This window comes from Delphinus delphis, chromosome 16 (assembly GCF_949987515.2).
Source record: "Delphinus delphis chromosome 16, mDelDel1.2, whole genome shotgun sequence".
Lineage (NCBI taxonomy): Eukaryota > Metazoa > Chordata > Mammalia > Artiodactyla > Delphinidae > Delphinus > Delphinus delphis.
In genome coordinates this window covers 60,172,398-60,194,634 of record NC_082698.1, presented here as the reverse complement: position 1 = coordinate 60,194,634, position 22,237 = coordinate 60,172,398, and the positions used below count along the sequence as shown (strand labels likewise).

General features: G+C 51.4%; 1 long non-coding RNA gene across 2 annotated transcripts in view; it reads right to left on the bottom strand.

The window, feature by feature from the left end:
- LOC132439953 (uncharacterized) overlaps positions 1-21,651 on the bottom strand; it is a 32,063-nt gene extending 10,412 nt beyond the window's left edge. For both annotated transcript variants that reach the window (XR_009522466.1, XR_009522467.1), the window contains exons 1-4: positions 21,208-21,651; positions 14,618-14,711; positions 11,577-11,766; positions 10,619-10,883 (exon numbers count right to left, since the gene is read on the bottom strand). This is a non-coding gene — a long non-coding RNA (uncharacterized lncRNA). The remainder of the gene's footprint in view (positions 1-10,618; positions 10,884-11,576; positions 11,767-14,617; positions 14,712-21,207) is intronic.
- Between the last annotated feature and the right edge of the window lie 586 nt (positions 21,652-22,237).

Genomic DNA, 22,237 nt, shown 5'->3' with positions numbered 1-22,237 from the left:
ACCAGATGCGATGAGGACTGACCTGGGACCAGTGAGGAAGGGGCGGGGAGCCTCATCTTCCACATCTATGTCTTCTCTACTAGGACCTTAGTACCAGGCTGGCACCTGTAGTAGAAGGGCCATGCGTTCTGGAGTCAGACTGCCAGGGCTCAGTCCAGGCTCTACCTCTTTTCAACTGTGTGACATTTTGACCTCAGCGTGGAGGACACAGGTAGAGTTAGAAGCTGGCATCCATCTCCCATCTCTTCCGGTTCTTCTTTGGAGAAACATTCCTCCCGTCTTCCTTTTCAGCTCATTGGAACAGGTGAGGCTGCAGTCATGGGGCCTGTGACCAGACTCACCAATCAGCAATAAATCTTCCTGGGCAGGGCCTTTTATGTGTGGTCATGTGACCACCAACTGTCTAATTAGAGTAAATCCTGGGACCTGTGTCGCAATTGCTAAGAAGAGACCCTTTTCTACTGACCTGGAATTTGGGATGTTATGAACCTGGAGCCCCCGAAGACCACTCATGGCAGAGTGGAAGGATTCAGTGTTTATGACGTTTTTGAGCCTCCTTCAGTTTCCCAGCGCCAGTAAATTCTCTTCTTGGCATAAACCCGTTTGAGTCAGGCTTTCTGTCATTTGCATCAGAAAGAGTCTGAAATTTCCATGGTGAACTTTCTTAACCTCTCTATAAATTTCATTTTCCTCATCTACAAAAAGGGGATGATGGTAATAGCATTTCTCAGGAGAAAGGAAGGGTTGTTCTAGGATGATTAAAAGAATTGGTCAGGGTCCAACACTTCACATAGAGCCTGACATATGTTAGACATTCAAAAAGCATCAACTTTTAGGTGCTCTGTAAGTGTTTGTTAATGAATCTGGCCCCAGGAGGTGAACTGCAAGGGCATCTGGGAAAAAGCCTCTTCCTGTAACTCTGAGGGGTCCCAGGAATCTCTGGGGGTGGTGGTGGTGTGGGGGGCACTCTGCAGGGAGGACTGCCTTGTCCATGCAGATCACAGGTACCACCAAGAAAGACTCTAGTGGGGGTCATGATTAATTTTGCTAGCCCTCACGATCTAATCAAGCCCATTTTACAGGTGAAGGATGTGAGGCTCAGAGATCATGTCCAATCCAATGCTAAATCCAGCGCCCCTCTACTGGCTCAGTCCCTCCCTTGGAGCACGTCAGTGTGGTCCCATGGTGGGGCGAGGTCTCAATCCCAGCTAGGCTAAATTAAGTGGGTCCGTTGTTGTTAAATGAGGGCTTCCATTAGCAATTCTAGACAGTTTTGAAAGGGCAAAAAGGAGTTATAAACACTCTCTCCCTTCCTCCCTGAGGGCGGCTCTATCTTTAACCCGCAGTCTCCTGCACAGGGAACTTTCTGGAGAAGGCTCCAGGCGGTTTACCCCCCAGAGAGAGCCTGACGGCAGTTTTGCTAGAGGAAACCACGCAAGCCTCAAGGCTTGGCACTACCCTTCCTTCCGGACAGGCCAGGATGCCTGGAGGTGGGGGTGGGAACGGCACCTCCTACTTCCCTCCCGATAACCGCCAACCCCCGCCGGATCTTTCTCACGTCTGGGAATTGAGCTCACCTTGGGCTTTTCCCACGTAGCCTCCTTGAGCCTCAGTTTCCTCACCTGTAAAACGGCACCCACCTATTTCAGGGTCGTTTTGAGGGCATAACGGAGGGAAAAGTCCCAGGGTGTTCAGCGCAAGGATCGGCAAAAAGTCATGAGTGTTCGAACCTCGCCCCAAACAGAGAGAGGGAGGCACCTGTGTGCTGGCGAGGACAGAGAGGATTCGAACCCGGGTCTTTTGTGACTCCAAGCCGACCTTTACCTCCAGTAACGTCTGCCTCTTTTACTAGTGAGATCCTCCCCACCCCCTTCCCTAATACTTTTCCTCCTCAGCCTCCCCCCACTCCCCGCCTCCACCTGACAGCCCTTGGGGATCTCCCAGCCGCAGCCCCAAGGAGCCAGACCTCCCGGGCCTGAACTGCTGGTAAGAAAAACTGTTTCCTCCCCGGTCCATTCACCCAGCTCCATGTCTAGCCAGCCCCGCCAGAGGAAAAGGCCAGCGAGATGCTCCCCACCTCCACCCGCGACCGACTCCTGGACACAGCTCCACTGTAGCCAGGATGTCCATGAGAAGTGGGATCATGTGCCCGTGGGTCTTCCTGCCGGATGGGAAGCGAAACCTGTCACCCCCTCTAATGCCCCAGTGGGGTTTCACCCAGTCTGCCTCGGGTTGGTGCCTTCCGATAGCGGAGGCGGGATCTCAACCTCCGTGGCCAATGAAAAGGCTCACGGGGGTGCTTTTAGTTGTCACGGCAACAGGGAACTGTATCTTGCTACCCCCATCCGGCGGAGCCCACTCTTCCAGGGACCAGCCAGGTCACAGTCTGCGGCCCCAGTTCTACCTTAGGTTGGGGGGGGGGCGGGTGTCAAAGTAGAGGGCCAGTTAGGGCCCAAACCCTTCACAAATGCTGACCGTGTAGGTGAGCCCCACGTGAACACCACTGCTAAGAGAAGGCTGCCTGCAGAAGGAACACTACGTACGAGTAGCGTTCTGTTAGAAGGGACAAGGACACCCAATGTACTGTATTGGAGCGGCCGGAGCACTGCAGGGGCAGGGCACAGGGCTGGGCAAATTTAGGTAGAAATGAGTGGAGTAGGTGCTTAGCACGCAGTTTAAGGCTTCCAAGCCGAGACTCACCCAGGACAGGGTGGGGGACCAAGATGAGTAGCCACAGCCGAACTGTGGGTCTCACAGACCTTCAGGCAGGAAGAGAGAACCAAGGGTCACCGAGGCCACTACCTTGCCTCTAGGCAGCTTGCACTCCATCTTCAGTACAGTTACGTCCAGCCTTGGGCACTCATTAACCTCGTCCTCTACCCAGGAAAGAGAAAGGTGACCAGGTTCATTGTCCCCATTTTACAGATGAGAAAACTGATGCCTGCCTGGTAAAGTATCTCACCCTTGGGCCCTAGGGCCCGGCGTTGGGTCCAAGCAGGGCTCTCCAGGCCTTTAGTTCCCTGGCGTGGTAGCTTGTCCAAGGAAGCCCCATGCCACTGTTCTGATGCTGTCCACCCTTGCTGATGATACAGGGATGCTGGGGCCACCTGAGCTCCATATTTAACAAGGCAGGTGAAATAGCACAGAGAACCCCGCCCCTGCCTCTGATGGCTCTGGGGGTGGGGGGTGCAGTAAGTGCCTCCTTGGTCACTCTGAGAGTGAATGCAGCATCACTCCACACCCCTTCTCAAGAAGCCCACAGTCTAGCATGTAAATTGGTGAAGCCACCATGGAAAATAGTACGGAGGTTCCTTAAAAAACTAAAAATAGGGCTTCCCTGGTGGTGCAGTGGTTAAGAATCCGCCTGCCAATGCAGGGGACACGGGTTCGAGCCCTGGCCCGGGAAGATCCCACATGTCGCGGAGCAACTAAGTCTGTGCGCCGCAACTACTGAGCCTGCGCTCTAGAGCCCGTGAGCCACAACTACTGAAGCCCGTGAGCCACAACTACTGAAGCCCGCGAGCCACAACTACTGAAGCCTGCGCGGCTAGAGCCCATGCTCCGCAACAAGAGAGGCCACCGCAATGAGAAGCCCGTGCACTGCAACGAAGAGTAGCCCCACTAGTCACAACTAGAGAAAGCCCGCACGCAGCAACGAACCCAACGCAGCCAAAAATAAATAAACAAAATAAGTAAATTTTAAAAAAGATCCTAAAAATAGAGTTACCATATGATCCAGCAGTCCCACTCCTGGACATATATCTGGAGAAAACTCTAATTTGAAAAGACACATGCACCCTAATGTTCACTGCAGCACTATTTACAATAGCCAAGACAAGGAAGCAACCTAAATGTCCATTGACAGATGAATGGATAAAGATGTGGTATATAGACACAATGGAATACTGCTCAGCCATTAAAAAGAATGAAATAATGCCATTTGCAGCAACATGGATGGACCTAGAGATTATCATACTAAGTGAAGTAAATCAGAAAGAGAAAGACAAATACCATATGATATCACTTATATGTGGAATCTAAAAAAAATGATACAAGTGAACTTATTTACAAAACAAAAACAGACTCACAGACATAGAACTAACAAGCTTACAGTTACCAAAGGGGAAAGGGTGGGGAGGGATAAATTAGGAGTTTGGGATTAGCAGATACAAACTACTATATATAAAATAGATAAACAACAAGATCCTACTGTATAGCACAGGGAACTGTATTTAATATCCTGTAATAAACCATAATGGAAAAGAATATGTATATGTATGAATAACTGAATCACTTTGTTGTATACCAGAAACTAACACAACATTGTAAATCAACTATACTTCAATTAATACGAAAAAGAGGAAGAAGAAGCAGCCCACAGTCAAACAGAGAGACAGACCTTCAAGGACCGCACAAGTGTGAATAAGTGCTGCAGGGACAACCTGGACAGAACACAGAGGCCTCACAAGAGAAGGGGTGCCTGAGCCTGCCCAGCAAAGCCAGGGGAGACCTCACAGAGGAGGCAGCCTTTCAGAGGTCACAAGACACGTAGGCCTTTGCCAGGCAGATGAGCAAGGGAAGGGAGTCCCAGGCAGAAGGAACAACATCTCCAAAGACCTAGAGGCCTGGGCGAGCCTGATGCATGGGGAAACCACAAGTCAGGAGGACTGCGACAGGACCTAGGCTGTGGAGTGAATGCCCAGGACAGGACTGTGTGCCCTGCAGTTGGCTGTTTCAATACCCTTCTGAACCAGCAGGTACCCACATTTGTTTTTCTCCAAATGGTAGAGTCATAGACCCTCCAGAACCACTTCTGAAAATCCCACTTTGAGAAACACTGGATTAGAAGCTAACCACTGTCAACTACGGCTATACGCCAACAACGTGGATGAAATTCATGGTATCAGGTTGAGAGAAAGAGGCCAGGGACCAAAGAGTCATTCTATATGACCCACTTATATCAAGTTCAAAGGAGTCAGGATAGTGGTTACCTCTGGGGAGTGTGGAAGGTCTTAAGGAGGGTGTCCAGGGGACAGTAATAATATTGTGTTTCTTGATCTGAGTGTTGGTTTCACAGATGTGTTCTCTTTGTGAAAATTCATCCAGCTCTATACTTCAGCTTTGTATATTTTTCTGCACGTAGCTTCTACTTTAAAAAGAAAAAAGACTGCTTTCCATAAACATCAATGCAAAGGTAGATACCAAAATTTTGTGCTCACATAATCGGCTGTAAGCAAGGCATCCAGATGATATAGAATATGTTTATATTGATTTTTTTTAGATTATTCCAAAATGAAAACACAAACATTTTATTGTCTCATAGAGGGCTCTCAAGCTCCAGAGAACCCATCCATATACACACCCCCGGGGCCTGAAAAACCCCAGCTCAAGAGGAAGCATTACAATGCTCAGTCCTGGGCCTGGGAGATGGAAGATAAATGAGGGGCCTGGAGCCTCTTCCCAGGGGCAAAGGGAGGTGGTGTCCTCTTCCAATAGAATGTCTGGTGCTGGGAGGCTGAGGACCCCCAGGCAGAGGGGACTGTTTCCTCCAAAACCTCTGAAATGGCTGTGAGAGGCGGGTCTCCCTGGCTTGGCTATGAGCCCCTGGAAGGCAGGGGCTTCTTTCACTCTGTGTCCCTGGTGCCCAGACAGGGACCTGGCACACAGCAGGTCTCAGAGGACCTTTTTTGCCAGGGCATCTTTGCCGAACCCCACGTTGAGCGTGGAAGAGGGGGATCCATTGGGGAAGTTGTGGTTTCCAGTCACTGGCTGAGTTCCACACTGCAGGCTTGCAAACCATGGATGGGCAATGTTGCAGGAGGGATTCAAGGGTGGGATTTGAGTTGTCCAATTCCCCCTGGAGGGGACAGCTGGATGCAGACAGGGCACTGAGCCTTGGCGACCATGAATATGGGCAGGAAATCCTAACCCTGCCTGCCCACCAGCCTTGCTGGAGTTGGTAACAGCCCAGCTCTGGGGGAGACAGACTGTTCCAGAACCCAGAAAGGGCTGCATCTGTGGGCAGGATGCTCAACATCCGCTCAACAGGTGTCTCCTCCTGTCCTCTGGGACATCCCTTCTCAGCCCTCCCCAGACTCAGCAACTCTTGCCCACTCTCAAGAACCAGCCTCCTTTCCCCGCTTTGCTGTCTCCCCTCAGCCAGCATTTCTTACACCACCTTTATGATTTCTGCCCTAACCTTGTGCTACCCAGAGTATTATTTACTTAATAGTTTTTCTTTAAAACAATGTTTAGTTGTTGTTATTGTCATTGTTGTTGTTTTAACTTGCCCTTGTTCTAAGCAATAATATTTGTGAAATCCTGGATTTGATGTGTCAGTTTCATTTTTTTCTAACACACATTAAATTTTAATTTAAAATACTTGTTTTTGTATCACCTAAAATTACCCTGTGTACCACCACAGTGGAAATGATTTTGTACAATGGTTCAGCCAGGATGGGTGGTTATTATTATAAATAATAATTATAGCCTCATGTTAGCAGCAAGTTGTATGCCTCTTCCATGCATCTGCATTTGCAGTCTCATTCAGTCTCTAAGTTCCTGCACTATGGACGTCATTGGCCCCATTTTACAGGTGAGGAAACTGAAGCTCAAAGAGTAGTAGTGGGCTTCCCTGGTGGCACAGTGGTTGAGAATCTGCTAATGCAGGGGACACAGGTTCGAGCCCTGGTCTGGGAAGATCCCACATGCCGCGGAACAACTAGGTCCGTGAGCCACAACTACTGAGCCTGCGCGTCTGGAGCCTGTGCTCTGCAACAAGAGAGGCCACGACTGTGGGAGGCCCGCGCACCGCGATGAAGAGTGGCCCCCGCTTGCCACAAGTAGAGAAAGCCCTCACACAGATACGAAGACCCAACACAGCCAAAAATAAAAAATAAATTAATTAAAAGAAGGCTCAACATTAAAAAAAAAAAAAAAAAAAGAGTAGTAGTGACTTGCTTAGGGTCACACAGCCAGTTAGGATTTTGGTCCTGATTCAAGGGTCTAGTGGCTCCTGACCTGGAGAAGGCAGGGAAGCAAGAGGCATTTTTCTGTCTCCAACCAGACCCACAAGAGCCACAGGATGGCAACTCATGGAGTAGAGAGTTTGGATTAGACATGATGAAGGACTTCCTGGCTAGAAATGTTTAGACACGAGAATGACTGAGCAAGGAAGGGTCTGGAATGCCCAACTTCCCAACTCCTCAAAACAAGGCTTGCCCAGCTGGGATCATGCCAGTGCTGCCTAGAGGCAGGAGGATGGACTGAATGACCTCTCCAGGCCTCATCCAGGCCCAGAGATTGGGTGCATGTTTCCCCAAAGCATCTATTAAACAAGGAAAGGCATGTGGAGGCTCCCACTTAAAGGAACTGGGAACACCTTGTCTTGGCCCTGCCTTGTGAGGGAGTGTCAGCAACAGCAGGTCAGGGTGGCAGGGCATTAGCTCGCCCCCTTCCCTTCCCACTGCTCTGGCAGCTCCCAGAACACATCTCCAAGGCTGGGAGTTGAAGGCCTGGCTGTTCTCAGAACCACCGGGGCTGCTTGGCCACCTGAGCCAGGGAACCCGCATTTCTTCAATCCTCTCTAGGGGATCCTTTTCAAAACTCCCTGATCTGAAAAGTTAGACACATACTAACTTAAGGTGTTGCCTCTCCAGGGGATGAATTGTATTATTTATTTTTGAAAGTCATAGTATTTATTTCTCAAAACAAAGAGGGTATTATTGTCCTTTCTTTTTTTAAAAAAAATTATTTATTTTATTTTTGGCTGCACTGGGTCCATCGCTGCACACAGGCTTTTCTCTAGCTGTGGTGCATGGACTTCTCATTGCAGTGGCTTCTCTTGTTGCGGAGCACGGGCTCTAGGGGTGTGGCCTTCAGTAGTTGTGGCACGTGGGCTCAGTAGTTGTGGCTCGCAGGCTCTAGAGCGCAGGCTCAGTAGTTGTGGCACACAGGTTTAGTTGCTCTGCGGCATGTGGGATCCTCCCGGAACAGGGATAGAACCCGTGTCCTCTGCATTGGCAGGCAGATTCTTAACCACTGAGCCACCAGAGAATCCCTATCTTCCTTTCTAATCAAATAGTATATGCCCAGTTGTTTAAAAATAGCAAATAATATAGAAAAGTATAAAAATGAAGGTAAAATTACCCAAATTTCTTTTTTTTTTAATGACATGGGTTCATTTTTAAAAAATATTTATTTATTTAGCTATGCCAGGTCTTAGTTGTGGCATGCGGGCTTCTTAGTTGCGGCATGCATGTGGGATCTAGTTCCCCGACCAGGGATCGAACCCAGGCCCCCTGCATCAGGAGTGCGGAGTCTTACACACTGGACCACCAGGGAAGTCCCAAAATTACCCAAATTTCTATCATCTAGAAAACAGTGCTGTTGACAGTTTAGAGCACATCCTTCCAAAATTTTTTTTTCATGGTACAATACACATAACATAAAATTTATCATTTTAACCATTTTAAAGTACACACGAATCATAGTTTTATAAGGTCTCCTGAATATCGGACTAATAGTGCAACTTCAGAAACCTCCATGGGCCAGTGGGGAAGATGTTTTGGGGTAAGGGCCCTTCTGACATTGTTCAAATGGAAACATAGATGCAGCCAGCCACTGTGTTTGGTAAGGTTGGTCCTGTTAGGAAATTAAAGCCAAGAGTAACTCCATTTGGGTGTACAGAGGAAAGCAGGTCTGCCTCTTAACAGGGCCGCATGAGGAGAACCGAGGGACATGGTTTTGCTGAACTTCTACAAGAGAACAGCCTGAGACAAGGAGGGTGAATGCGTCTGTGATTAGCCACCAGGAGCCTCAGTCTAAGTTGTTTCTCTCTGCCCTGGCCTCTGGGGTGATCAGGAGCTGGGAACTTTGGAGGACAAGAAGGGCCAGGACATGGCAGCAAGTCGGGTACAGATAACCGACCCTGGGGAATAAGAGGCCCTTGGCAGGAAGGCGGCAGCCAGCAGACCAGGGAAGGGCAGCGTCAGCCTCCTCCACTAGCATGGCCAGGCCAAAGCTTCCTTCCTCCAACCCTGCAGAGGGCAGGGGGCGGTGGGGGAGCCTCCAGTTCCCAAACAACGATTTCAGAGTGTGGTTGGGACGCTTTCAATCATGGAACCCCAGGCATTGATTTAGCAGATGCCATGTGTTGGCTTCAGAAGATCCCTGAACATGTGTTGGCTTCAGAAGATCCCTGAACTTGAGGAGCTGAAACTACCTGGGCAGGGCTACCCCCTCACCCCTGTGTGTTAACTGCACCCCCTTCCAGATCAGGAGTGCTGGCTGTCTTTGTTGATATCCCACCACATTTACTGTGCGCCCTCACTCAGCCTTTCACACCCTCATTCCTGTTTTTTCCCTCTGTGCACCCCAACTGAGCTGTAAGATTCCTGAGGGCGGCTACTGGGGCTTCAGGGGTCTTCATAGCCTCCTGTTTTTGCCCAGTTCAGTGCCCCGCACAGAGCACAGGTTTAGGCGACATCCACATGGTGAGGCCTGTGTGAGAGGCCCTGGCAACAAGAGCAGTTGGGGTTCTGAAAGAGGCTGTTCTAAGGCCCTCCGGATGGTTTGGAAGGCATCCAGGAGGAGGTGAGGAATACCTAGGGTCTTGGAGGTAGCATACAGTTCAGCTAATGGAGACGGAGCAAGCAGAGGGGCATTCTGATGGGAGGACCTGCCAGGGCAGTCATGGGGTTGGGGCCAAGCCCCGGGAAGTCTCTCATGCAGTGACTCCCAGGCTGAGATGCCCTTGCTTGCAGGCCTACACCTGTGTCTGCCAGGAGGCGAGGGTGAGATGCAGGGGCTCCAGTTACAGTCATGACCCGGGATGGTCTCGGGGGTGCCCCTTCTTCCAAGAAGCTGACTTTTGAGGAATTTGCCTAGCCACAGAAATCGTGGTGTGTTTACACTGGCCTCAGCTGTTGATTAAACCTCCATCGGTGCCACTACCAACCCAGGAAGAACGCTCTCTTCCTCACAGTGTGTCCCCCGCTCCTGTTTTTCATGTTTATGGGCATCAGGTGGTTTGCAGAGGGATCCACACCCAGACTGTGCACCCAATGAGGTCAACCGACAAAACGACAGCCGCCACCCTGAGGCCCCTCGTTCGGGGAGCTGCAGGCTTGGGTCACCATCACCCCGGGCACACCCCCTCCCCCCCGCCTTTACCCACCCCCAGTGCTTCTCTTCTGTCCCTGCTCCAGCCTCGCGCCTGCCCAAACTGTTGTTTATCAACACAGACCAGAACATTCCGCTGCCAGCAGAAACACACATGGCGATGGCGCTGCCATCCCACACCCTGCTGTCAACACACTCCCACGCGCTGTTGGCTGCTGTCAAAGCTGCGCTCACACACACATTCTCACCCCCTCCTGCCAACACAGCTGTTCCCCGCTGCTTGGAATCAGGCCCTCTGTCTCGCATATGTGTTCTCTGTGGGTTTTTCTCATGTGTACTCATAGCAGAGGCTCACACTTGTGGACCAGGTCAGCACACACTCTGCCCTCTGACCTGGGCTGTCAATCTCATCACTTGCAGCTGTGTGACCTTGGGCAATGGACTTAACCTCGCTGGACATCAGACACCTCATCTGTAGAATGGGGATAATAATTACCTTAAAGGCCTTTTCCCATAGGCTCAGGGGGTTGGGCGAGAGCACAGGCAACCAGGAAGTGCTCAGTCACTGGGAGCTCTGATGGCGGTGATGACGAGCGCTGTGTATCCTCGCTGGAATCTGGCCACTGGTTTTCCTTTCCCACGTCCGGCTGCTGGCCTCACCTTATGTTCACACCTTCCTGGCCATGTGACCTTGAGTGAGGCACATCACCTGTCCACTTCTCATGTCCTCGCTGGTGAAACGGGTTTAACAACTGCCTGGCCTGCCGAGAGGGGCACGGGGAACAGGTTACCATCGTGCTTTGGAAGCCCATCAGTGTGGTCACAGCTGCAGGGTGTTGTGGAAGAAAGGCATTTGAACGGGGCGACAGCCAAACTTGGGCTTTTTAGCCACTTTCCACCTCCTCTCATCTCCTCGGTCAACCCTTAAGCTGGAGTCAGTGTTTCCACTGGGGCTCTGTGGTGGGGCTGCAGTCCACCCAAGAGGCTGCCGGGGGGGCCTCGCTAAGCCGCCCCCTCCCCCTCCCCTCCCCTCCCCCACTCCTTCCATCAGGCACAGCTGCTCTTCCCAGCAGGCCCAGTCTGCCGCGCTGAGCCCTCCAGCTTACTCATCTTCTCCTGCTCTCTCGCTTGCCCCCGGAGGCTGAGGGCCCCCGGCCCTCTCCCTGTGTTCCCCACCACCCTGTTGTCTTCTCCAGGACCCTTTCTGTCTTGTCTCTTCAACCTTGTCTTTCCTTCTCCTTGGCCAGCGAACCTGCTCTAGCCTTTTCTATTGTGGGAAACAGAGAGGTGGTTTTTTTAGAGGGATATAGAAAACAAATGTGATTAGAGAACCGAGGCGGACCTGGGCTGAGCAGGTGGGTGTGCGTTACAGAGAAGCAGCCTCTGCAGCGGGTGAAGCAGTAAGTCAGGCCCTGTGGGTGAGCTGGGCTTCGCCCCACGCTGTAGCAACGTACCTTCCTGCCCCTTGATGGAAACAGGTGAAACTGCTGGAGGGCAGATCCTGGCCTGGTTCATGCTCAGAGGTTATGGCTTCTCCTTTTGACTCTGAGAGAGTCCCAAGCTCCGGCTGCCACTGGGAGGCCACTGGAGATCTGTTGGCTCGGGGGAACCATGGTAATGGGGCTGCCTCTATCCTTCGGGGCACTGCACAAATGGAAACCCACATACCACATGTCTAGCTATCCAAAATGTGCAAGTCAAGCTAAGAAGCTGTCAAATAAAATGTTTTATTTTCCTACCTCCATATATAAACCTTCAGAATGACCTGGAAAGTCAAGTTGGAATTCAGAATTCTTGGACTCTTCAGAGTCCCTCCCCAAGAACACAGGGACATGAGAGAGCTGGGTTGGTGTGTGACAGCGTGTGCAATGGGGGCTCTAGGGCAGTTGGCTGATTTGGCATAAACATAAACTATGTTTCAATCTGATCAGTACCTTATGCTTTTAATTTCTTCCTAGGCTAGTGCAGCCAAAAGAGCTAGAAGGCAGTATGCACAGTGGTCATGAGCTTCTTTCAAATCCCAGGGCTGTCAAAATCAAGCACTTAATCTTTTTGAGGTTCGATTTCCCCATCTGTAAAATGGGACTAATGATACCTCCCTGATAAAGTTATTGTGATATCAAGAGTGATAATCCTTGTAAAGCCCTTAGCATGGGGCTTCCCTGGTGGCGCAGTGGTTGAGGGTCCGCCTGCCGATGCAGGGGACACGGGTTCGTGCCCCGGTCCGGGAAGATCCCACATGCTGTGGAGTGGCTGGGCCCGTGAGCCATGGCCACTGAGCCTGCGCATCCGGAGCCTGTGCTCCGCAATGGGAGAGGCCGCAACAGTGAGAGGCCCGCATACCGCAAAAAAAAAAAAAAGCCCTTAGCATGGTCCTGGAACACAATAATTGCTCAATAAGCTGTGAGCTATTATTACTATTATAATTGCTCCACACGGGCAATGATAGCATCAGAGCAGGAAGTCACCTGCCTGCCTCTTCACTGCACACATGATGAAACAGGTCACTCAGCTAAGCAGAAGCTGATATGGAACTTGGGCTTCCAACTTTCCCACAGTCTTGGGTTTTTCCCTAGCTAAAAACAAAAAATGGCGGCCCAATAATGTGAATCCCCTTCATTCACTAAACTGCACACTTTTAAAATGGTTAATACAGCAAATTTTATGACGTGTTCATTTTACCACTGCGTTGGTTGGTTAGGGCTGCCATAACAGCCTACCACAAATTATCACAAACTGGGTGGCCAATTACAGCAATGTATTGTCTCACAGTTCTGGAGGCTAGAAGTCTAAAGGTATCGATAGCATTGATTCCCCCTGAAGGCTGTGAAGAAGAATCTATTCCGTGCCTTGCTCCTAGCTTCTGATGGTTTGCTGGCAATCTTTGGCTTCCCTTGGCTTGTAGAAGCGGCACTCCAATCTCTGCCTTTATCTTCACATGGTGTTCTTCCTGTGTATATGTGGCTCTCTCCGTGTGCCCAAATTTCCCCTTTTTATAAGGACACCAGTCAGATTGGATAGAGTCCACCCTATTGACCTCATCTCAACTAAAGACATCTGCAATTACCCTATTCTTGAATAAGGTCACCTTCTGAGGTACTAAGGGTTAAGACTTCAACACAGGAGTTTTGTGGGGGACACAGTTCAGCCCACGACAACCACGATGAGAAAGTGCGGCTACCTTGTACTCAATACCAGATTATAGGCAGGGGAAAAACACCTTTGGTGACATATCAGGGCTATGCTCATAGTAAGTCTTCAAGATGTGTTTCTTGAGGGACTTCCCTGGTGGCGTACTGGATAAGATTCCGCACTCCCAATGCAGGGAGCCCCGGGGTCCATCCCCGGTCAGGGAACTAGATCCCACATGCATGCCGCAGCTAGGAGCCCGTGTGCCACAACTAACACCCAGCGCAACCAAATAGATAAAAAAAAAAAAAAAAAAAAGATGTGTTTCTTGACTTGTGTTACATCTGATGCCAATAAGCTAAAAGGGCTGGACTCTCCCATTTTCCAAAATGAGTCCTCCTCTGGCCATGAACTAAAAGGATTTTTAACGACCAGTACTGTTTCCAGACAAGTACTTAATAAACTCTTTAAAAATAATTGGTTCTCTTTGGTTGGCTCAACTCTGCAATCCTGGACACCATCTTGTTTTTACTACTTCTATCCTCAGAGAGGAGGTGAAATTCAGCTAGAGCAGGCTGAATTCTGTATTGTCTTGTTTTGCATGTGAATAGCTTATTTTATTTAAATGTTTCCCTTTTTTTACAGAGAAGTTCTTCAAACAAATAGAAAAGTTGCAACAATAGCACAATAAACACCTACATACCCTCCACCTAGATGCAATGATTGTTAACCCTTTTGCCACATTTGCTTTATCTGTATCACGTTTTTTTGGTGAACCACTTGAAAAGAAGTTGCTGGAATCATGATGTTTCAGCTCCAAATATTTCACCATGAGTTTCCTAGGAATAAGCTGTTCTATATAATCACACGGTGATTCTCAAACCTGAGAAAACCAGTTGTTCTATAATATCATCTCATACCCAGTCGGTGCTCTAATTTGACCAGGCTGATTTTTCAAAACTTCTGAATCTAACGAATTCCAAATCTGTGAGGCTTAGGGTCTTGACAGTATGACCTGTGTAATGGGAAATTTTGGAGCTGAAAATTAAACTAACATCTAGAATCCTTCAGGCCCCACACATTCATGTTTCTTTTTCTCGTTTCCTTTGGCTAGCAAGCTAGCTCTATGAAAGCTCCAGTGCATGCTTGGGGTGGAGCACTCCTGGAATTCCTTCTATTCTAAGACAGTGGCCTTTTGAGGAGTACCTGCAGGAAGACCTGTTTGGTCTGGGGACCTCCCTGGGGGGAGTCGCCAAAGGGAGCTGGGTGGGGAGGGTAGCGCGACCTGACCTTGACCGGGGTGGAGACTCCCAGACTGAGCACCACCTCCTCCACTGCTGGCCAGGTGCCAGGGTGGCGTGCTTACCAGTGCTGCCATTGTCACAGGCTCTTTCTGGGGAGTTCCAGATGGCGGCCCAGAGGGTCATCCTGGCCTCCCAAAAGGCTGCCGCAAAGCAACACTGAAAGAAGAAAAAGAGGAAAATTCTTCAGTGAACTTCCCTGAGTTTGGGGGGGCACGGTCTTCTTTCTTTCCCTTCTGTGCAAATCCAGGGCTCAGGATTAAGCCTTCAGTTTTAAAGCCTGCTTCATAACTAGGAACAGCATTAATCCATAGAACCGTGCAAATAAAAAGGGGGGTCAACAAAGATGGAGGGTGTGGGGGGAATATCTGGTTTGTGATTCAGAACTGCCTTCTCCTCCAGCCCCCAGGCTTGCTCCAGCTTGCCTGCAAGTTCCAGCCAATGTATTTCTGGATGGGATGGGAGCCAGGGGTCAGATAAAGTTCCAACATATTTTGCAGCAGGCCTGACACTTTGCCCAGTGCTCTGGGCCCATGAAAGCTGCCAGGATGGTGTGTTGGGAAAGCTAGGCCAGACGGAGCTGGTTTAAATGGGTTTGAGGGAGCAGGCAGACGACTAACTGGACAACTCAGCAACACCCAGCACGGTAACAACACCGAACCAACGTGGCTGCCTGGGCCACTGAAGGGCCTGCACGCTGTTCCCAGTAAGTCACAAGCAGCCACCACGCCAATCCCCACCCCCGCCCGCCGCATCTCTGGGACCAAGATCTGTACTTCCATCTTGTTATCTTTAGTAAAACAAGTAAACGCTTAACACAAAGCACCTGACATGCATTATCTAATTTAGTCCTCACAACAGCTCAGTAAAGTAGGTACTGTTATTACCCCAGACAGACAGATAATAGCAAACACATGTAGATAACAGATACACCTACGTGTATGAGGCCCACTTCTAAACACTTGCCACGTGTTACCTAGTTTACTAGGGAAACCGAGGCACAGGGGGGCGAAGCCAGTCGTCCAGGGTCACACGGCTGGCTGGTAGGTGTGGACCTGAAACCGCTGGAAACTAGGTGACTCCAGATGGAGGGTCCACCTCTCACCACCCCGTGATTTTCCAGGTGGGGAACCTTTTCTGAGACAGGCAGGGGAAGAGAGACTGGGTTGAGATGCAAAACAAAGTGAAGGCGAAGGTCTGCACTCTTTTCCACTTCCTGACAAGCATAATGAGAGGCACCCGTGGGAACAGAAACTCAGACATCTGACCCTGAGCCCTTTGCCACTCTTCCTTCCTCTCCCCTGGCCCAGTTGGTCTGAACTGCGTTGTTCCAGGCCTCGTGGGAGCTGCTGTGGGACAGACAGGGACAAGTGGGCAGGCTGCAGAAGGGCTTTTGCTCTCATCAAGCTGCATCTGACGCTTCTCGACTCCGAGGCACCCGGCGGGCAGTGAGAAGCTGCCCTGTGCACCTCCCACAGCCGAGGCTGACCGTCCCAAATCTGGAACTGAGCCGGCCGGGCCCCCCTGCATGAAGGTCAGGCTTCCCGCCACATTTTGGCTCTTCTGATAGCCCAAGGCCACCTGCAGTGATGTCACCTGGCAGGTCACGATGGGCTGCCTATTGTCAGTCCTGCTATGGCCATTGTCCTCACCAGCTCTGCTTTCACCTGCCCGTGCGGACAAACTCATGCACGCAGAGGAGCTGCTGTCCCCTGTCCCAGCTGCCCGCACACACTCATGGCCTCTGGACTGAATGCTGAGGAAGAAGCGTCAGGCCTTGCTTTGGAGCACCTGGCTGCATGCTCCGAGGCAGCCCCTCCAACACAAAGGAAGGATCAGAGAGGACTCAGAGGAGATGATGTCTAAGCAAGGTTCTAGATACATAATAAACTGTGACAATGTCTATATCCTGCTCCTCAGGGGTACTTAGGTTGATGTGTGCCGTCTTGACATTTTCTTATGTTTACAGACATATCTATGCCTTTATCTATATACATGCTCTGATTCCTTTAATTAGAAAGGGACTGACTTCCTTTCTTCACTTCTCAAGGCATCAGGAACACTCTTCCACGTGGGTATATATTGATCTAATGGCTGCATAGTGTCCACCATATGGCTGTACCATCATTTGCAATAGCAGTCCCCTACTGATGGACATTTAGGCTGTTCTCAGTGTTTTTGCTAATCAATCATCCACCCTTTCTTCCTTTCCATAAATATTTATTAATCTCTTACTATGTGCCAGGCACCTTGATCAGTGCTGGGTATATGGAGATGAAGAAAATGGATGTGGTGGACTTCCCCAGTGGTGCAGTGGTTAAGAATCTGCCTGCCAATGCAGGGGACACGGGTTCCAGCCCTGGTCCGGGAAGATCCCACATGCCGTGGGGCAACTAAGCCCATGTGCCACAACTACTGAGCCTGTGCTCTAGAGCCCACGTGCCACAACTACTGAGCCCACACGCCACATCTACTGAAGCCCCTGCACTCTAGAGCCTGTGCTCCACAAGAGAGCCACTGCAGTGAGAAGCCTGCACACCACAACAAAGAGTAGCCCCCCTCGCTGCAACTAGAGAAAGCCCGCACGCAGCAACGAAGACCCAAGGCAGCCAAAAGTAAATAAATAAATTTTAAAAAATAAAAAACAAAGAAAATGGACGTGGTCTCTCCCTCACAGACCTTTCAGCCCAGTGGAGAGATAAACTTCTAATCCCAAGACGCGGTAAGAGCTAAGGAGGGAAGAAACAGGTAGCTCTAGAGGGAATAACAGGGCCCCTGCTTCACTGGGCACTTGAGAGACCTCTCTGGGGTGGGGACATTTCAACGGAGATCTATATTAGAAGGAGCCAGTCATTTGAGGAGTGTAGGGAAGAGCATTCTGGGTGGAGGGAACAATGTGAGAAAGGGCAGAGCTGTCCATGTGTGTGGTATGTTTGGGGAAGTCTGAGATTCCTCCTAAGGCTACAGTGCAGGGGTGTAGTTGCGGTGAGGCTAGACAGGCTGGGTGAATTCATGAGAGAAAGACTTGAATACCAAGCCAACGAATTTGGACTTGATTCTCTAAGCAACAGAGCCACTCATGTCACTGAGTCTAGACACAGAATACTGAGGGCTCCTGCCTAGAAAGACCCAGGAGAATATTAATGTTCGAGAGGAAATCTCTGCTTCAAATGGAAGGTTCCTCTTCCTGCTTGCTACGAGTTCAAAGCCTGTCCTGAGCTTCAGGGCCAGGCATGTTACCTTATTGCTGAGTCCCCCTGAGAAATGTGGTCCAGAGAGATCAAGGGATTTGCCCAAGTGAAACAGCAAACCCATGCCAAAGGCAGAACCTAAGGCCCCAATTGCCTTCGGCTCCAGCCCTAAACCCCACCCTCTCTCACCTGTGCATTCTTTCTGGCAGCCACTCAAAAGCAGGAGGAGGGTGAGAAAATGCATTTTAAAGAGAATTTGTGGAGCGCTCACGGGTGTCAAGCACTGTGCCTGGCCTGGGAGGTACAGGGCAGTAAGGCCAGCCTGGAGGATACTCACAGCCCCAGAGACCTGCATGAGTTCCCCATCATCTTCAATCTAGAAATTCTCCCTGCGCCACCCCCTCCCGCCCCGAAAAGTTGTTGAAAAATCACGCGTAACAAAGTGGCCAGGAGTTTCCTGCCTTGCTAAACTGGCTTACTCAATTTCCCTCATTTGTCCGCTCGGACCAGACGGAGCAAAGGGCAGCCATCAAAGGTGTCTGGGACGAAGCGCCGGCACCTGCCCGGTGAATGGGCCGCTGGGGCTGGCGGTGGTCTGGGCCGGTGGACGGGGAGGGACAAGGCCGGGGTCAGCCCGGTGCGCTGGGTGTGCAGTGTGCGCCACGTGCGGGAGGGCACGAGCTGCAGCGGCCTGATGAGGCAATCGCCGGCAACGTGCGGCTGGACCCGTGCGGAGCGGGGGCTGGGGCGGAGGGGAGGGCGCTGGCGGGAGCCGCCGGCAGCACCTAACCCCCTCCCGGCTCCCTGCTCTCTCGGCCACCTGTGCTGGGCTCCGGGAGGTGGGGGGAGCCGCGCTGGAAGCTCTCTACGCCGCGTCCTGAGCGCACGCGTGGGCATGCGCGGGCGCACGGCCCGGGCAGGGTTGCTCGAATCCCCCCAGCCTCCCGGAAGCCCTGGCTCATTATCCCCGGGCTGTTGGTATTCTCCTCCGCGCTGGTCCCTCCACCGCCGCACTACGCTGACAGACACACCAGTTCCTGGTGCCAACCCGCCCACACGCCTGGGCAGCTCCACGTGGGCGCCGCACGCGCGGGGCCCCATCTGCCCCACTGTATTTGGAGAGCTATTCTAACTCAGCCCCTAGATTTGTTGTCCTATGCTTGTTGGAACAAGCGCTGTGTTTTGGGGGAAGTTGCTTAACTTCTCTGAGCTTCAGATAAGTCATCTGTCGAATGGGGCTGATGATAGTACAACCTCACTGCATTGTGGTAGAAATTAAATAAGACAGTGTCTATAAAGTGTTAAGCCGGAACGATCATTAGGACTCATCCAATAAAGGATAACCATGATGATTTTTTTTTTTTTTTTTTTTTTGCGGTACGTGGGCCTCTCACTGTTGTGGCCTCTCCCGTTGCGGAGCACAGGCTCCGGACGCGCAGGCTCAGCGGCCATGGCCCACGGGCCCAGCCGCTCCGCGGCATGTGGGACCTTCCCGGACCGGGGCACGAACCCGTGTCCCCTACATCGGCAGGCGGACTCCCAACCACTGCGCCACCAGGGAAGCCCCATGATGATTTTTATAGAGGAGAAAACTGAGCTACACGCCCCAGCTGAGCTCAGGGAGTCTGTAACGGGCAAGACTGGGCTTCTGGGTTTTTTTTTTTTTTTTTTTTTGCTTTCCTGTATCATGTTCATCTTTTCTGCCATATCACCCCGCCTCTCCTCACCCAGGGCCTACAACACAAATCTCTTGATATCTGTGCCTACTACACTGCATTAAAAACTCTTTTTTGAGTATGTGGCACCTCAGGCCCTGCCAGCTACACCTGTAGCCTCCCAGCCTGGACTGTGGCCAGCTCTGGCCCCTGACTCATTGCAGTAAGTCACTTCCTGCCTCAGTCTCTCCATCTGTACTGTCTGGATAAGAGGCCTCCTCTCTCCAGTCTCCTGGAACCAGCAGAGGATGACTCAGACAAGGGTGGGGAAAGCCCACAGACACAGAAAAAGGCTCTTACTGGAGCCAGGGGCCACTGACTGATGCAAGGTTTGGGTTTTACGTGCAGTACAGAGAGTGGGAACAGAGATGGTTTGGGGAAGGTATAAAGAGCCTGGGAAAAAAAAAAAAAAAAGAGCCTGGGAGAGCAGAGGAATTCCTGCCCCTCCCCGACATCAGACAGCTGGGGTTCCGGGACAGAGCCTCAGCCTAGGAGTTCGAGGGGAGAGCACTAGGTCTAGACTCTGCCACCCCCAGCTCTGTGACCACCAAAGGTTCATGATCCCTTTGATCTGTCTGCCCTTTCTGTCAAGTGGGAGTCGTGGCATTTCCCTCGCTGGGCTACTGTAAGCAGTAAAAGTGGTAACCCCGAGAGAGGGCAGAGTACACTCTGTGTTTCTAGGTGAGGGCTCAGGGTGAGGGAGGTAAGACGGAAGAAGGCAGCCCCCAAAGGCTTGGCATAGTCTAGTCACCCCAGGCTAGTGTCCAAGGGCCCCCTCCCCCAAAAGTCAGAGATCAGTGGACCTTCAGCCAACTCCAGACATAGCAGACCCCCACTTACACCCCATGAGGCACAAGAAATTTGGACTCAGAGTGGGTCCAGGGAATCCCCTGGCGGTCCAGCAGTTAGGACTCCACACTCTCACTGCTGAGGGCCTGGGTTCATTTCCTGGTCGGGAACTAAGATCCCACAAGCCACAGCCCAAAAAAAAAAAAGAGTGGGTCCAAACCTGGTCTCTACCATTTGCTACCTGTATGATGTGGATGGAACAAGTTACTCACTGTCTTTGGGCCTCCACTTTCCACACATAAAATGGGGACAGTAATGCCTGCTGTATGAGGCTGTTGTGAGGATAAGAGATAATGAGGTAAATATGAAGTGTTCATAACAGTGGCCATTGCTATTGTTGTAAAATGCAGGTTTTTTACCTCACTGCTCCTCACCTTAACCTATCGCAGCTGGAATATTATCATCTTGGGTCTTTGGGTTAGAAATGTGTACTGAAATCTGTAGTGTTTTATTAAGTTGATAGCCTCATGCCATGAGCTTTAATGGAAAGAGGTCTGTTTGCTGGGGGACTTTATAGACAATACTGTATTTGACATGTGACGGAGGCCTTATATGACCTCCATTATACAGATGAGAAAACCGAGGCAGGAAGAGGTCAAATAACTTGTCTCAGGTCACATGGCTAAAAAATGGCAGGGCCAGGATTTAAACCTGACTCCAGATTGTCCCGCCACACAGGGCCCTCCCTACCTGTTGTGTTTCTGCTCTGTGTGTTGTCCTGCCCCTTCCTGAGTGGGCCTCTTAAGGTGTCCCCAAGGCCAGGGACAGTCATGATTATTGCTTCCTTGTCTCCCAGGCTGTGGCTCAAGCACGCAGTGGGTCCTCAGTCTATGCTGCTGACCAGAGAAGTTGAGTCCCGCTTAGCTAGGGACGAGTCCTCTTAGGAGGGAAGTGACTCACATGGGCCAGCTGTGTCTGTGTGGCTCCGAGTGCGTCTCTGTCTCCGAGTGCGTCTCTGTTGTGTGGGTGGGGGTGTGGCACGAACGTGGTCCTGTGGGGATGATGTGGAGGGAAACCCAGGCTGGTGATCCAGTCGCTGCTGTCTCTGCCAGCCCCAGCCAGGGCCAAGCCTGCCGAGTCACAGAGCCCCCGGCCCTTCCCAGGCCCTGTCTGCTTGAGGCCTCTCTTCTCCTCAAGCTCCTACCCCATCCCGACACTCCTTCTGTCTCAGCCTTTCAGATGCTTCCTCCACACCTCAGCGCCCTAGCTGAGCCTGGGAAGGGGTGGGGGGCGGGGGTCTCAGGGCCATCTTCCTCCTCGGCTCAGTGCAGGCATCTGGCTGGGGCCACAGCTGGTGTCAGCTCCTCCCCCCCGCCCCAGGAGAAGCTCTTTGGGTATGTCTAAGGCTGGGCCCTGCTATTTTTAGATAACATCCCCTCCCTCCCCCTCCCAGCCTCATACCAGCTGGGGGAGGAAATGACTCACCTCAAGCCTAGACAGGTAGAGGCTGCCTCAGTGAGCCCCAGGCAGGCCCTGCCTGGCTCCAGCTCTAGGACTGCCCCACCTGGGATCACCCCAGAGTGGCCTGCCCCCCACCCTGAGGATAAAGCTGGGTTGGGATCAAGGCCCAGGATCCCACCAGGCTTTTCGTGGGCTCCCTCTGCTATTTATCTCACAGGGCCTGGGGCAGGACACCTCCAGCAGGTTGTGGACCCTCTGCTCACCTTAGCAGACTCTGGGTCTGTGCTAGGCCCCAGCCCAGTCTGAGGGGGCCAGACAGTTTGAGTGGACTGACCATGGTCCCACTCATTAGCCTCAGTGGAGACCAGGGGTATAGAATGAAGAAAGACCCGGCTCAGTAGGGGACGGGGAAGGCACAAAGACCCTGGGTGTGTGTGTGCTGAGTAGGGTGCCCAGTTGTCCCAGCTTGCCCGGGTCTGAGGAATTTCCTGGGACTTTCAGTGCCAAGCAGGAGAATTCTGGGTAAGCC